This window comes from Triticum aestivum, chromosome 5D, assembly GCF_018294505.1.
Source record: "Triticum aestivum cultivar Chinese Spring chromosome 5D, IWGSC CS RefSeq v2.1, whole genome shotgun sequence".
Lineage (NCBI taxonomy): Eukaryota > Viridiplantae > Streptophyta > Magnoliopsida > Poales > Poaceae > Triticum > Triticum aestivum.
Window position 1 is genome coordinate 408744799 of NC_057808.1, and position 17848 is coordinate 408762646.

Consider the following 17848-nt stretch of genomic DNA (forward strand, 5'->3'; position numbering starts at 1 on the left):
CCACCGCCATCCATAAGTGGAAGAAAATGTTTCGCTAAACATCCAGAAAAAAACTGCACCACCCGACCCTCGTTCCCCAATCCGGAAAACGACTCGCTAAAGCGCACTTGAGCATTTATTTAACTTGGCTAGAATTTGACTATTTTGAATAGTATGCACAGGAAAATAGGAAACATGGCACATGGGTAGTTGAAGTAGCATCTAAAATGAACTTCACAACATAGCAAATACACATCAAGTTCACACTTTAAGAAAAATGACAACTAAAATGCAGTTCAGTTCAAATAGACATAGCCAAGTGCAGATCATGTAGCCATGATTTGGCCAGAATTCGAGGGAAACAGCTCCCGTACAAACCCTAATAATAAGATAAATGACATACTACCATAATTGCGCAAACAGCTAAGCAGAAGCAGTTCAAAAACAGCCAAATTCTAGCCAAAATTTTAAAATTCGCTTCATCTACCAATTAGGGCTGAAGCGAAGCATTTTTCCATTGGTCAGCGCTTAAGTGTCGCTTAACAACGATTTCGTGAACACTGATAAAGGGATTCGTGTTTTTGTCGGTCTGTCCTGACCGTACTTGCCCCTGAAGTTGCAAACAATTACCCACAACTGCCATCCATAAGTGGTAGAAAATGATTTGCTAAAGATCCGAAAAAAAGTGTTGCCCAACCTGACGCTTGTGCCTCAATCCGGAAAACGATCTGCCATAGATCCGGAAAACAAAATCTATAAGTGGTAGAAAATGATTCACTAAAGATCAAGGTAAAGAAAAGCTGCCCGACCCGACCCTTGTTCCCCAATCCGTAAATCGATCTGTTGAAGATCCGGAAAAACAATTACCCACCAGTGCCATCCATAAGAGGTATTAGAGAACGATTCGCAAAAGATCTAGATTTTTTTTTGCATGACCCGACCATTGTTCCCCAATTTGGAAAATGATTTGCTGAAAATCCGGAAGAAAATTGCCCTACCCGAACCTTTTTCCCCAATCCAGACGACCTGCGGTTAAAAGGAAAATCCGGACAGCCCGTCCTCCCTGCGCACCACCGACGTCTCCTCAGCGTCCACCTCCGCCCAGGAAGCCACTGCCACCGCGTCGTGCTAGGTCATTCACAGATGTCAACGTTTCCCATCGCGATCAGCTCCCCATGTGCCCATCCACCATCTCAAGGCCGTCATCCCAGCAATCCAACCCCTGGGCGCCCATCCACCATCTCAAGGGTCAACCCGGCAATTCGTCCCATGGGCGGTCGCACCGATGGACACCCGACCAGAATGGGTAGGGTATAGGTCCTTGAGAATATTTGGTTTGATGCCAACGTTTGGCATTCTCAATACTTGGCAAGTCAACAATTGGCAATATCAGAAGTTGCCAAAAATTGGCAACTTCTTGTGAGGTTGGCAAGTAAACATGGTAACCAACCAAGCACTGGCCAATTTTTGGTATTTGCCAAATGTTAGCATGCTATTTTTTGGCATCAAACCAATCATGCTCGTCATCTTCACCGATGGGTTACCCGACTAGTCGTGGGTAGGGTATGGCACAAGTTTATACCCGTAGGTTACTTGATGGGTTGCCCGATTAATATTACTATTTATAAATAAAATATTTATCATGTATTACTTATGGTCTTTTATCTAAATACAATACATATATTAGCACGTCAGGAACATCCAACAACCATTGCTAATATACTACTAAAAAGTCATGGGGTTGAGCAATGCCCAGCTAGTAATAAGCGCATTTATGTGTACAATTTTCCTAGTCCTTTGTAGGCCCAAAAGTAGTCCAACAATTGGCCCATGTCAAATATATTAGCTGCAGCCTACAACCGACAGGGCACCGTTGCCTTGTAATGTTTAGTACCACCTCGGCTAACTACTAAGGAAGGAAGCATCGACATTACTATAAAGCTAGCAGGTAGTCACCGATTTTGTTTTGAACTTGTTGCATGCTAGGCAGAGTAAAAAATGGAAATGTTTTCATGGACCCGCTGGGTGCCCGAATGGGTCGGGTCACCCGTCGGGTGGGCGCATGGGTCGTCCATCAGGACCAAGGGTAGGGTCGTGGGTAGACCTGATTAGTTATTCGGGCATGGGTTTGGTAGAGGTCGGCCCGGAGACCCGACCCGGTTGCTAGCCCCTGATTCAAGGGCCTCGCTTTCCGCGCTCCCCTGTCCCACCAAGGATAGAAGCGCATCATGAAGACGCTTTTGCAAGGTGGACATCATTACATCAACATTACATAATAGATGGGGATACATACAAGGCATACAAATGTCGCAAGAATACATCAATACATCATGCATAAGATCCACATCCGACTACGGATGAAACACAAACAGAAGCTCAAACGACATTCACCCTACTAGCCCAGGCTGCCGACCTGGAACCTATCCCTTGATCGAAGAAGAAGCAGAAGAAGAACTCCAGAACAAGTAACATCGCTCTCGCGTCATGATCATCGCAAAACCTGTACCTGCAACTGTTGTTGTAGTAATCTGTGAGCCACGAGGACTCAGCAATCCCATTACCATGGGTATCAAGACTAGCAAAGCTTAATGGGTAAGGAAGGGGTAAAGTGGTGAGGTTGCAGCAGCGACTAAGCATGTATAGTGGCTAACATACGCAAATAAGAGCGAGAAGAGAAGCAATGGAACGGTCGTGAAACTAGCAATGATCAAGAAGTGATCCTGAACTCCTACTTACGTCAAACATAACCCAAACACCGTGTTCACTTCCCGGACTCCGCCGGAAAGAGACCATCACGGTTACACACGCGGTTGATGCGTTTTAGAAAAGTTTACTTCAAGTTTACTACAACCGGATATTAACAAATACCCATCTGCCACATAACCGCGGGCACGGCTCTCGAAAGTTTATACCCTGCAGGGGTGTCCCAACTTAGCCCATTATAAGCTCTCACGGTCAATGAAGGATAGTCCTTCTCCCGGAAGACCCGACCAGTCTCAGAATCCCGGTTACAAGACATTTCAACAATGGTAAAACAAGACCAACAAAGCCGCCCGATGTGTCGACAATCCCAATAAGAGTCGCACGTACCTCGTTCTCAGGACACACCGGATGAACACTACGTACAACTAAAACCAGGCCTCAAGTTTCCCCGAGGTGGCGCTGCAAGTGGCTCTAGTTTGGACCAACACTTCGAGGAGCACTGGCCCGGGGGGTAAAATAAGATGACCCACGGGAGCGCGACTCCCAAGGGAAAAGGCTAGGTGAGGCAAATGTAAAACCAAGGTTGGGCCTTGCTGGAGGAGTTTTATTCAAAGCGAACTGTCAAGGGGGTCCCATAAATCACCCAACCGCGTAAGGGACGCAAAATCAAGGAACATAACACCGGTATGACGGAAACTAGGGCGGCAAGAGTGGAACAAAACACCAGGCATAAGGCTGAGCCTTCCACCCTTTACCAAGTATATAGATGCATTAATTAAATAAGAGATATTGTGATATCCCAACATAAACATAATTCAACATGGAGCAATCTTCATCTTCACCTGCAACTAGCAACGCTATAAGAGGGGCTGAGCAAAGCGGTAACATAGCCAAACAACGGTTTGCTAGGAAGGGTGACAAAGGTTAGAGGTTCATGGCAATTTGGGAGGCTTGAAGAGCAAGTGATAGGTAGCGCAGCAAAGCGATAGAACGAAGTAGCTAGCATAGCAATGATAGTAATGAGATCCAAGGTGACGGTCATCTTGCAAGCATCAAAACAATATGCTACAGCATCCTAACATGAAAACAAAAGGCATGGACATGATGTGCAGGTAAAGCATTACAAAACATGAACACTGAGCTATCTCCAGAAATCACTAGAATATGCTCAAAAGGACATGGCAAGATTGCAAATAATAACAGCTTCACAGACTTGGCGGAATTCGAGGACATGGCAGAAATAATATCGGGTTGCAAGGTTTAGAGCAAGAAAACAACATGCTACAAGAATATATCATAGAAAAAAAGGCATGGCATGAATCTACTAATTGCATAAAACAAAAGTCCCTTACTGAGCATGAGCCAAAAAGGTACAGAAGATATGATGGCACCCATGTAAACATAGCAAGTTTCATAAACAGATTCAGACTCCGAAGAAAATAGAGCATGGCAGAAATAACGATAAGTAGGCATGTTGGTGAGCTTGAACCACTCACCACAGAGCATTACATGGCATGGCAAGGTAAACAACAGTAAGAAGGAATTATTATGTATAGAGCATAATATGTATAATGAAACATCCTTAGTTAATATCTCCAGATTATGCATAGAACTCTTGGTGGCAGCAGGTTTATATGTATAAAATATAACAGACTCAGACTTGGCAGAAATGACTAAGTCAGAGAAATCAGCAACATCATGGAGGATACTTTTCATGCTTGTGCTAGTCACCACATATATCACAAAAATACAAGACAAGCACCACTGTAAAGACGGCATGATGTAGTTCAAAACACATGTAGAGCTCATGCTCTTAGGATGCACACACAAAATGCAATAAAAAAGACAAATCACCAAGTTCTGTAAACAGACAGCAGTTAACAGCATATAGCAGTCTTGCAACGATGATTAGGGCATCAACATGACCTCAAACAAGCATGGCACAATGGAACAAAATGAAGAGCACATCATGATGAACATTTTGATATACTATGCATGCAAAACGAAGCTATGTGCAAGAATCTACAGCAGGTCAAAGATGCACACATAAATATGGTTTTCTGGGGACTTGGTGCAAATATGGATGGGCGCAGGATAGGTAAAGTGTGCACAGACAGAGAATAAGGGGTTGCTCACCATGGGCTCGGCCCAAAAAGCAGAGGAGGTTGGGCCTTGTTACTGTCCGCGGCTGGGCCTGGGCCAGAGCAGCGCCGTGGCTGGGCTGGCCGTCGTGGGAGGCGGCTGGGGAGACGTGGCGAGGCCACATGGCAGCGGGGCGTTGGCTGCAGGGGCGCTGGGGGCTGAAGTGGCAGCGCCCGGTTGGTCCGGGGCGCGGTGGCGGCGGCGCCAAGTGGCGGAGGTGGGATAGGCCGGCACGGAAAGCGAGGAGAAGGCGGGAGGAGGCTGGCGGCACGCGGATTTCGAGGAGGGAGTTGTCTGCTGCCAAAAATGGAAGGGGAGGCTTCCTCTTATAGCTAGAGGCTAGGGTTTGAGGGGTTTTGGAGGGGTTTTCGGGCATCGGATCTCGATCCGACGGTCCGGGGCGGAGGGTTTTTTAGGTGAGTAGCTAGTGGGCTGTGTAGAGGGGTTGGGCTGAGGAAAAAGGGGGAGAAGTGCGGCCCGACACAGTTTCGGAGACCGAAACGTCCGACGAATAAACCGGCGACAGCGCCGCTACGGATGACGGTTGGGCTATCAAACGGACTCCGAATGCGATAAAATTTGGCAGGTGGCCTACCTACACTATAATAAGACTGCACGCCAGCTTTCACCCCATTCGGAGAACATTTTTATGCCACTCAGAAAATAATAATTCGAAGGTGCCGCGGGCGCGTGCAAGTGTGGTTGGGCTCAGAACGGACAACAGAGAGAACCGGGGGAACCCGAACGGATGCAAGTTTTGAAAAGCGTGCAGATGAAATGTAGATGATGACATGGCAAAGTGCAACACGCAAGCAAATGACATGACAACAATGACGAATACCTGGAAGACACCTGGCGCATCGGATCCGGGGCGTTACAACACTCCTCCACTAACAAGAGATCTCGTCCCGAGATCTTAGGACCGAGACGGAAGGAAAAAGGGATGAGGTGAAATAAGAACAAAACAGTGAGGATGAACAAAGTCAAGAACACTCGAGTAGGAAAGAGGAATGTTGACTGAGACAAGAAGCAAAAGCTTAAGGAATAAGCCTGAATTTGAAACCACTCCTGTTAGGACAAGATAGAAAAGGAATAATAATGAAGGAATTTATGCAGCACTCCGGCTGAACAAGGAAAGAATAGAACATGAACTTGAGAAATGGAACGATACTTGACTTGAGGAACAACACAAAACCTCCGGAAGACTTGAAAGAGTGGAATGAGAAGAACGAGGAAGAAGATGACAACTTCTACCATGAATGCAATAGAGAACATCCTTAGAAGGAAACATTGAACGGAGTTGTTGGGAATTCAACAACAAAAGAATAAGCTTGTTGTGGACTTATGGATAACATCTCAAAATCAAGAGGTGATAACCGACCACAAACGGAAATGATTGGATAGCTGAGAAGAACGAAGAAATGCAAAACTCCACTTCAAAAGAATACGGAGAATTAATTGCACTTCGAAAAGCAAGAAGGAAAGATACTTGAGCTCCTCCTACAAGAATCTTGATGAACACTTGAAGAATGAATTAAATCATGACGAGCCACCGTTGTGACGCCCCCGGTTTGACCGTACACTAATCATGCACGCAAATGTGTATGATCAAGATCAGGGAATCATGGGAAGATATCACAACACAACTCTAAAACATAAATAAGTCATACAAGCATCATAATACAAGCCAGGGGCCTCGAGGGCTCGAATACAAGTGCTCGATCACAGACGAGTCAGCGGAAGCAACAATATCTGAGTACAGACATAAGTTAAACAAGTTTGCCTTAATAAGGCTAGCACAACCTGGGATACAGATCGAACGAGGCGCAGGCCTCCTGCTTGGGATCCTCCTAACTACTCCTGGTCGTCGTCAGCGGGCTGCACGTAGTAGTAGGCACCTCCAGTGTCGTAGGTGTCGTCGTCGACGGTGGTGTCTGGCTCCTGGACTCCAGCATCTGGTTGCGACAACCAGATAGAAAGGAAAGGGGGAAAAGAGGGAGAGAAGCAACCGTGAGTACTCATCCAAAGTACTCGCAAGCAAGGAGCTACACTACATATGCATGGGTATATGTGTAAAGGGGCATATCAGTGGACTGAACTGCAGAATGCCAGAATAAAAAGGGGGATAGCTAGTCCTGTCGAAGACTACGCTTCTGGCCATCTCCATCTTGCAGCATGTAGAAGAGAGTAGACTGAAGTCCTCCAAGTAGCATCGCATAGCATAATCCTACCCGGCGATCCCCTCCTCGTCGCCCTGTTAGAGAGCGATCACCGGGTTGTATCTGGCACTTGGAAGGGTGTATTTTATTCAGTATCCGGTTCTAGTTGTCATAAGGTCAAGGTACAACTCCGGGTCGTCCTTTTACCAAGGGACACGGCTATTCGAATAGATAAACTTCCCTGCAAGGGTGCACCACATAACCCAACACGCTCGATCCCATTTGGCCGGACACACTTTTCTGGGTCATGCCCGGCCGCGGAAGATCAACACGTCGCAGCCCCACCTAAGCACAACAGAGAGGTCAGCACGCCGGTCTAACTCCTATGTGCGCAGGGGTCTGGGCCCATCGCCCATTGCACACCTGCACGTTGCGTGCGCAGCCGGAAGCAGACCTAGCCTAGTAGGCGTTCCAGTCCAATCCGGCGCGCGCCGCTCCGGCGCTGACGTCAAGAAGAGCTTCGGCTGATACCACGACGTCGGGATACCCATAACTACTCCCGCATAGATGGTTAGTGCGTATAGACCAAATGGCCAGACTCAGATCAAATACCAAGAACTCGTTAAGCGTGTTATGTCGAAGTAACCGCGGACGCCGTCCAGGGCCAGGCCCACCTCTCACCTAGGCGGTCTCAACCTGCCCTGTCGCTCCGCCACAAAGATCCACTTGCGGGTAGTCCTACGAGCCGACCCGACTTTAGTCATCACATGTGTCATGTATATAGTATATAAGTATATACCCGTGATCACCGCCCAAGTGATCATGGCCCGATAATATAGCACAGCAGACAGACAAGAATGTAGGGCCACTGATGGAAAACTAGCATCCTATACTAAGCATGTAGGATTGCAGGTAAAGGTAACAACAATAGAAGCAAGGGCAGGCTATGCATCAGTATAGGATTAACCGAAAGCAGTAACATGCTACACTACTCTAATGCAAGCAGTATAGAGAAGGAATAGGCGATATCTGGTGATCAAGGGGGGGCTTGCCTGGTTGCTCTGGCAAGTAGGAGGGGTCGTCAACTCCGTAGTCGAACTGGGCAGCAGCAGTGTCGGTCTCGTAGTCTACCGGAGAGAAGAGGGGGGAAGAAACAGTAAATACAATGCAAACATAAGCATGACGATGCGTGACATGACAATGAGCGGTGCTAGGTGTGTCCTAACGCGGCAGTAGGTGGTACCGGCGAAGGGGGGGAACATCCGGGAAAGTATTCCCGATGTTTCGCATTTTTGGACAGATGAAACGGAGGGGGAAAGTTGCGTGTTCGATAGGTTAGGGAGGTGTGGTGGACGAACGGGCTACGTATCCGGATTCGTCTCGTCGTTCTGAGCAACTTTCATGTACAAAGTTTTTCCATCCGAGCTACGGTTTATTTTATATTAAATTTTAAAGATTTTAATAATTTCTGGAATTTAATTAATTATTTAATTTAATTTGAAAATGGATTTATGACATCAGCATGATGTCATGCTGACGTCAGCAGTCAACATTGTCCGTTGACCTGGTCAACCTGACAGGTGGGTCCCACCTGTCAGGGACTGTTTAGCTAATTAAAAGTGGTTAATTAGGTTAACTAGTTATTAGGTTAATTAAGTTTAATTAGTTTAACTTAACATGATTAATTAAGTTAATTATTTAGTTAATTAATTAATTAATTATTTTTATTATTTATTATATATATATTTTTTAATCTTTTTTTAAAACGTTCTCTGGGCGGCCCCACTGTCATAGGCCTATCTGGCCAGGGCGGGGGCCCCTGTGGTCAGTGACCCAGGGTGGGGCGGCGGCTGTGGCCGGCCAGCTACGGCTGTGCCGCGCGCACGCGGCCACTGGGCGAAGCCAGGGCACGGCGAGGCCGGAGGCGGGCGGCGCGTGGGCGCCGGCGCCCGACGTGACTAGCAGGGGAGGGGGGAAGGAAGGGGTCGGCGCGTGGCTCGTGGCCGGTGCCGGAGCAGCGGCGTGGCGGGGCGCCGTCGCGGGCACAGGGGGCGGCCGAACAAGGCCGCGGTGCGGGTGGCCACGGCAAGGCATGCGCGAGCGTGCGCGCGGCCGTGGGCGCGCACGAGGGGCGGCGAGCACAGCTACGGGGAGGACGACGTGCGCGGTGACCTGCGGGAAAAGAGGAGGGGAGGTAGCGGTGCTCACGGCGGGGCACGGCCAAGAGCAGAAAGGGGGGGCAACGGCATGGCCGACGCGGGGGTGCGCGTGCGTGCGGTCGGCCTCGATCAGAGGCAGGGAAGGAGGAGGACGGGGCCGTGGCCTCACCGAGATTTGTAGGGACGGGGCAGCGGGGCTCGTGGAGGGGGTCGGGGACGACGGCGACGCAGGAGAAGCAGTCCGGCGAGGTGGCATCGGCGACGGGGACGGGGAGCGACGGTGACGGAGAGGACCGCGGGGGCGGCGTCCGGCGATGGTTCGCATGGGGGTCGAGCGGCTCCGGGCTCGAGCGATCCGATGGGGAAAAAGGCAAGGAGGTGAGATCCGGCGGGGAAGGCCTGGCGACGGCGGGGTCCAGTGGCATCGGAGGCGTCTTGGCGATGGCGGAGCGGTGGTGGCTACGGGCACCAGGGGCGACGGGGTCTGGCAAGCAACGGGGGCGCCGTTGCGTCCCGATCCAGGACGGGGAGGAGGTCGAGGACGGGTGATGGGGCGCGGCCGTCGGGGCGGCGCCCGGGGCAGCGGTCGTGTGCGCTGGGGGGGTTTGATCCCCCTCCAGATCGGATCGGGTGAGGGGGAGTGACAGAGGGAGAGAGGGGATCGTGGGAGAGGAGTAGGGAGAGTGGGGTTCGGTTGGGCTAGGGTTTCCCCAGGGGGGTTATGGAGAGGAGATGGGTGGGCCGGCTGGGTTAAAGGCTGGCCAGCTGGGCCGTTTGGCCCAGTTGGCCAAGGGGGTTCTCTCTCTCTCTTTTTATTTCCTTTTTTTTCTTTATCTATTTTATTCTTTTAATTTCTGTTTTATAAAATATAAATACAACTCCTAAATTAATGTTCTAATTTATTCTACTGCCCCAAAAAGTTTGACACCTAATTAAAATAGTTTGCGTTATTATTATTTTTAAAAGGCATTTAATTAATTGTCATAGCTGCTGTTTTAATTACTTTAGAGCCTTTAAACATTTTATAAAAGTGTGGTTTCTCCACAATAATTACCTATGCATTATTTGGCAACACCCCAACATTTTAGTTTTAATATTTGAAAATCTTTACCGTTTGACTTTATTTTAAGTTTGAATTTCGAATCCTATTGAACTAACACGAGATTAACAACAGTAACCGTGGTGACGTGGCATCATTAAAGTGGGATTACTGTAGCCTAATTATCCGGGCGTCACAACCGTGGTGAACTCCGGTAACAAAAGAATGACGAGATAAAATTGAAGGATGAAAGGGATAAGATTAAATCCTTGCAATGATTCCGATGGAGGTTCACGACGAAATCGGCGAGAAGCTTAGAACTCCAGAAAAGAAAAGATGAAAACACTTTGAACCGAGAATGTAATAAGATGAACAATCTCCGAAAAGAAGAGATAAAACCACTTGAAGAAAGAAGAATAAGGATTACGTTATGCTTATCCTCCACCAATTAAATTGATGAGAAACAATGGATTTGCATACTACTTATTCTCATTGGAAAAGATTAAGGGGGGATATAGCGCAAAACTTGAGAAAGTCTTCATGAACCACCGGTAGGATTTGGAAAGACGAATAAAACATATGATAACAACAGAAAGAATCTTGAACGAGCCACCGTAGGAATTGAAACGAATGACGAAAAGAGAATGAATCACCGGAAAGAATTAGAAAAGCACGATGATACTTGAGGGAATCTAGAGACAAGAGAATGAAGAGATCACAAACTGATTAAAGAGCAAAGCACCGGAAGAATGTGGAGACGAACGAAAAGGCATGAATATAGAATAATCGGAGAACGGATTTGAAAACCTAGAACGACGAAATATTCTGAATTGGAGGCCTCCGGATAATTGAGACGGAAAACAACTCCTGAAATACTCCGGATGGGTGAAATTAATTGCACGACTTGTAACAATTTGATAGGATAACCATCGAGCTGGCACCACGAATTTCCGGGAGAGCGGACAAGATTTTAAGAGAAATTCTTCTTCGGTCTTCAAATGTTGAAAATGACGACGAGAAACAACACCAAAATTGTTGATATACTCCGGAAGAATGAAAAGCGAAGAGGTTGAGCCAATAATGAAAATAATTTGAAATCGATCTTGGAAAAGCGTCTGACTGATGAAATTCATACTTACATCAAACTTCGAAAAGGATTTGAGAATAGCTCCGGGAAATTAGAAGAGTCAGGTAAGATCTTGGGAAAAGACATGTGGGTTAGGCCCACTGAAGAGAAATCACCGTTGAAAAAGGATTGTTGAAGAGATAGATGATGCACCAGAACAATTGAAATATTTGAATGAGGTGACAACCTCGAATTAATTCGGACACAGCCGAATCTCCTGAGATGTCTTGAGCACTCCGGAAGGATAAACTGGCAAGAGGCGAACGAGCAAGGAAAACACTTGATCCAAGGAAAAGAATATGATCGACCCGAAAAAACTTGCATTGAGTCCACCGGAGAAGAAAACAAGATGAATCAATGATGAACTTGACAAGAATTCACCGGTTGAAATAATTGAGGGAAGACTGGAGAGGCTTCGCACGAATGAAATTGATGGTCGAAAGAGACTCAAGCTCCGTGAATAAAAGGGGTGGGAGGGCGGGAAAAACAACGGCAACTTGGAAGGGGAAATCGACGAATAGCTTTGAAGAGAAAACACCAGTTGAAATCATTGAGGAAAGAATGCAAAGGCTTCGCACGAGTATGATGGATACTCGATTACGGACTCCGGTTCCGAGAAGAAAAAGGGTGGGCGGGTGGGAAAAAACAAGAACAACTTCGGACAGGGAAAACGACATCGGTTGAAAAGAGATGAGGATTAATCTAGCAAAAGATGACGAGGATCGAAACCACTCGAAGAGAGGTGCGCCGGATTGAAAAGAGGATGGACAACGAACGAAAACTAACCGCGAGATCCTAAAAATAATTGAAGGGGAAGAGGAATAGTTCAAAACACCTACGTCAAGATTCCTCACCAGAGCGACGAAGGGGCTGAGGAGTAAAAAGAATTCCTACTCTCCGATATAACTAAACTCCGAAAAAAAAATCTTCTAGACTCAACAACGGCCAAACTACACGATCAATCAAGGGGGCTCCTAGGGTTGGTCGAGGCTCTGATACCAACTTGTCACGCCCAAGATGCGACCCTATCCTAAAGGAACTCGAAGGTCCCACCAAGGATAGAAGCGCATCTTGAAGACGCTTTTGCAAGATGGATATCATTACATCAACATTACATAATAGATGGGGATACATACAAGGCATACAAACGCCGCAAGAATACATCAATACATCATGCATAAGATCCACATCCGACTACGGATGAAACACAAACAGAAGCTCAAACGACATTCACCCTGCTAGCCCAGGCTGCCGACCTCGAACCTATCCCCTGATCGAAGAAGAAGCAGAAGAAGAACTCCAAAACAAGTAACATCGCTCTCGCGTCATGATCATCGCAAAACCTGTACCTACAAGTATTGTTGTAGTAATCTGTGAGCCACGAGGACTCAACAATCCCATTACCATGGGTATCAAGACTAGCAAAGCTTAATGGGTAAGGAAGGGGTAAAGTGGTGAGGTTGCAGCAGCGACTAAGCATGTATGGTGGCTAACATACGCAAATAAGAGCGAGAAGAGAAGCAATGGAACGGTCGTGAAATAATACACCGTGTTCACTTCCCGGACTCCGCCGGAAAGAGACCATCATGGTTACACACGCGGTTGATGCGTTTTAGAAAAGTTTACTTCAATTTTACTACAACCGGATATTAACAAATTCCCATCTGCCACCTAACCGCGGGCACGGCTCTCGAAAGTTTATACCCTGCAGGGGTGTCCCAACTTAGCCCATTATAAGCTCTCACGGTCAACAAAGGATATTCCTTCTCCCGGGAAGACCCGATCAGTCTCGGAATCCCGGTTACAAGACATTTCAACAATGGTAAAACAAGACCAGCAAAGCCGCCCGATGTGTCGACAATCCCGATAAGAGTCACACGTACCTCGTTCTCAGGACACACCGGATGAACACTACGTACAACTGAAACCAGCCATCAAGTTTCCCCGAGGTGGCGCTGCAAGTGGCTCTAGTTTGGACCAACACTCCGAGGAGCACTGGCCCGGGGGGGTGAAATAAGATAACCCTCGGGAGCGCGACTCCCAAGGGAAAAAGCCTAGGTGAGGCAAATGTAAAACCAATGTTGGGCCTTGCTGGAGGAGTTTTATTCAAAGCGAATTGTCAAGGGGGTCCCATAAATCACCCAACCGCGTAAGGGACGCAAAATCAAGGAACATAACACCGGTATGACGGAAATTAGGGCGGCAAGAGTGGAACAAAACACCAGGCATAAGGCCGAGCCTTCCACCCTTTACCAAGTATATAGATGCATTAATTAAATAAGAGATATTGTGATATCCCAACATAAACATAATCCAACATGGAGCAATCTTCATCTTCACCTACAACTAGCAACGCTATAAGAGGGGCTGAGCAAAGTGGTAACATAGCCAAACAACGGTTTGCTAGGAAGGGTGACAAATGTTAGAGGTTCATGGAAATTTGGGAGGCTTGAAGAGCAAGTGATAGGTAGCGCAGCAAAGCGATAGAACGAAGTAGCTAGCATAGCAATGATAGTAATGAGATCCAAGGTGACGGTCATCTTGCAAGCATCAAAACAATATGCTACAGCGTCCTAACATGAAAACAGAAGGCATGGACATGATGTGCAGGTAAAGCATTACAAAACATGAACACTGAGCTATCTCCAGAAATCACTAGAACATGCTCAAAAGGACATGGCAAGATTGCAAATAATAATAGATTCACAGACTTAGCAGAATTCCAGGACATGGCAAAAATAATATCAGGCTGCAAGGTTTAGAGCAAGAAAACAACATGCTACAGGAATATATCATAGCAAACAAAGGCATGGCATGAATCTACTAATTGCATAGAACAAAAGTCCCTTACTGATCACGAGCCAAAAAGGCACAGAAGATATGATGGCACCCATGTAAACATAGCAAGTTTTATAAACAGATTCAGACTTGGAAGAAAACAGAACATGGCAGAAATAACGATAAGTAGGCATGTTGGTGAGATTGAACCACTCACCACAGAGCATTACATGGCATGGGAAGGTAACCAACAGTAAGAAGCCATTATTATGAAGCTAAGCATGGCAATAGCAAATTCATAGGGTGCATGGATCACTAGCAAAACCCATGGCAATAACGAACTTCATGTTAACAGGCTGACAGAAACATTATTTAGAAAATTTGGAGCATGATAACAACAAGCTACGGCAGGCTATAAATGCAAACAAGGGCATGGATGGATAGATCATCATATGTATAACGAAACATCCTTAGTGAACATCTCCAGGTTATGCATAGGACTCTTGGTGGCAGCAGGTTTATATGGCAACAAAATATAACAGACTCGGACTTGGCAAAAATGACCGTCACAGAAATCAGCAACATCATGGAGGCTATTTTGCATGCTTGTGGTAGTCACCACATAGATCACAAAAGTACAAGATAAGCACCACTGTAAAGATGGCATGATGTAGTTCAAAACACATGTAGAGCTCATGCTCATAGGATGCACACACAAAATGCAATGAAAAAGATACATCACCAAGTTCTGTAAACAGACAGCAGTTAACAGCATATAGCACTCTTGCAACGATGATTAGGGCATCAACATGACCTCAAACATGCATGGCACAATGGAACAAAATGAAGAGCACATCATGATGAACATTTTGATATATTATTCATGCAAAACGGAGCTATGTGCAACAATCTACAGCAGGTCAAAGATGCACACATAAATATGGTTTTCTGGGGACTTAGTGCAAATATGGATGGGCGCAGGATAGCTAAAGTGTGCACAGACAGAGGATAAGGGGTTGCTCACCATGGGCTCGGCCCAAGAAGCAGAGGAGGTTGGGCCTTGCTACTGTCCGCGGTTGGGCCTGGGCCGGAGCAGCGCCGTGGCTGGGCTGGCCGACGTGGGAGGCGGCTGGGGAGATGAGGCGAGGCCACATGGCAGCGGGGCGTTGGCTGCAGGGGCGCTGGGGGCTGATGTGGCAGCGCCCGGTTGGTCCGGGGCGCGGTGGCGGCGGCGCCAAGTGGCGGAGGTGGGATAGGCCGGCGCGGAAAGCGAGGAGAGAAGGCGGGAGGAGGCTAGCAGCGCGCAGATTTCGAGGAGATAGTTGTCTGCTGCCAAAAATGGAAGGGGAGGCTTCCTCTTATAGCTAGAGGCTAGGGTTTGAGGGGTTTTGGAGGGGTTTGAGGGCATCGGATCTCGATCCGACGGTCCGGGGCGGAGGGGGTTTTAGGTGAGTAGCTAGTGGGTTGGGTAGAGGGGTTGGGCTGAGGAAAAAGGGGGAGAAGTGCGGCCCGGCACGGTTTCGGAGACCAAAACGTCCGACGAATAAACCGGCGACAGCGCTCTACGGATGACGGTTGGGCTATCAAACGGACTCCGAATGCGATGAAATTTGGCAGGCGGCCTACCTACACTATAATAAGACTGCACGCCAACTTTCACCCCATTCCGAGAACATTTTTATGCCACTCAGAAAATAATAATTCGAAGGTGCCGCGGGCGCGTGCAAGTGTGGTTGGGCTCAGAACGGACAACGGAGAGAACCGGGGGAACCCGAACGGATGCAAGTTTTGAAAAGCATGCAGATGAAATGTAGATGATGACATGACAAAGTGCAACACGCAAGCAAATGACATGGAAACAACGACGAATACCTGGAAGACACCTGGCGCATCGGATCCGAGGCGTTACATAGCGCCACCATACCCAAGCCATCTGGGAGCCTCTGCTAGACTACCCCGTCACCGCTGATCCCGTGTGCCGCCGCTCGAATAATTACATATATCAGAGCTGCTGGAGGCCTCAGCCCACACAACCTAAATAAAAGGCAAATCACACACACTGAAGTCCTAATTACTAGAAAATTCACATCGCGAACTTTAGCCAGATCCGGAGAACTCGACCCGGGTGATCCGGAAAATTCATTACGAGTGGGGGAGAAGGAGGGGGTGAGTTGTTATCGGCTGGGAGAACTCGACCCGGATGAACGCGCCCTTGACCTTAGACCCGCGAAGCGCCTCGAGGGCGGCCCGAGAATCAGCGACGGAGCAGAAAAGGACAAGCACGTAGCTGTGGGAGCCGGCGCGCATGATGACACCGTCGAGCGCCTCGTGCGGGTCGAAGGCCGCTATGACGTCATCCTCGCCCGCATGTGCGGGCAGGTTGCCGATCAATAGCGCGTTGGTCTCGTGGGCGGCCCTTGGCGCAGCGGTGGCAGCGGCGCCCCTCGCGCAAGAGGGCTCCGACTCCTTCGGCAGGGAGGCTGACGGCCTGGCAGCATCTGAGGGCCCCGCAGGCGGTGGGTCCAATGACATCGATGGTGGCGAGGATTAGGGCAGTTAGAGATCGCCGGGTGCTAGGGTTAGGATGTGGGGATTTGGGCTATTTGAGATGGGGAACGGAACGGGTTGTGGGAAACCGGCCCGCTGGTCGGACCGTATATACTACGGGCGGGGCAGGGACGGCTGCGCGCTTGCGCCGACTCCATGGGCGGCACCGTTTCTATCCCTGCTCCAATATATGATCTGTACACGCCACCTATTCCCATCACCGCTAAAAAAAGGAAAATGTTTCAAAACAGTCGGATGATTTATTGACTTTGTAAGCCGCATCCGGCGCCGTCCGATCCTACGCGAACGTGTGACGCTAGCGCCTGTGTGTCCCCACGCGAAGCTAGCCTATCTATAGTCGAGTTCGTGGTTTGTGCTTGCATCCCCGTGACTGCCTTTTTCTAGAGGATCCTTCATACACTTACTGACCATGCAATGCTTTGCCATGTACTTATACATGTGATCGTACAAATACTAGAACATCATATGATTGATCATGGGTGCTGGTTTCATTTGGTATTACGAAGTTCATGAAGTCAATGTTGCGCACACCACGCCACACCCGCTCACATGCAATCCTTGACCCTGCCGTCTTTGAACATGCCATTGCACCATCACCAAAGCAGCCGGGCCGCCATGCATCACCGTGGCCGTCGGAACATCATTGAAGTAGTCATGCCCGTTGTCTCAACACTGCCAGGAGCATGAAACACGTTTTCGCGGCATCGTCGAAGCAGCCGGGCCTCTGTCGTAGCATCGTCGCGGTTGTCAAAAGAAAACGTCGCATCATAGCATCGCCATGGCCGTTGAGGCATGCTATCCCAGCATCATCGCGGTCGCTGAAGCACCGCACGGGCGTTTGAAGCGTGTCGCCGCGCCATCGCCACGGCCGTATAGCACCGCACGGGCGTTAGAAGCGTGTCGCCGCGCCATCGCCACGGCCGTATAGCACCGCACGGGCGTTAGAAGTGTGTCGTGGTGCCATCATCGCAACCGTCACAGCGCACCTAAAAGCATCAACGTGGTCGTGGAAGCATGCTGCTGCACTCGTCGAAGCTCATGATGGGTGTTTGTAGCTTGTCATTGTGCTAACGCCACAAACAGAAATATTGAAAATGGCCCTAATAAAAGAAAGTGCCTCTACCACAACACCAATAATCATAAGTTTATGTATCTCTGGTTTGTGCTTCTACCCGTCCGTCCTGACCCTAATAAA

General features: G+C 48.3%; 1 pseudogene; it reads right to left on the reverse strand.

Annotated features, from left to right (window-relative positions):
• The window catches only part of LOC123120748 (flowering time control protein FPA-like), a 52616-nt pseudogene extending 35999 nt beyond the window's left edge, over nucleotides 1-16617 (reverse strand).
• Between the last annotated feature and the right edge of the window lie 1231 nt (nucleotides 16618-17848).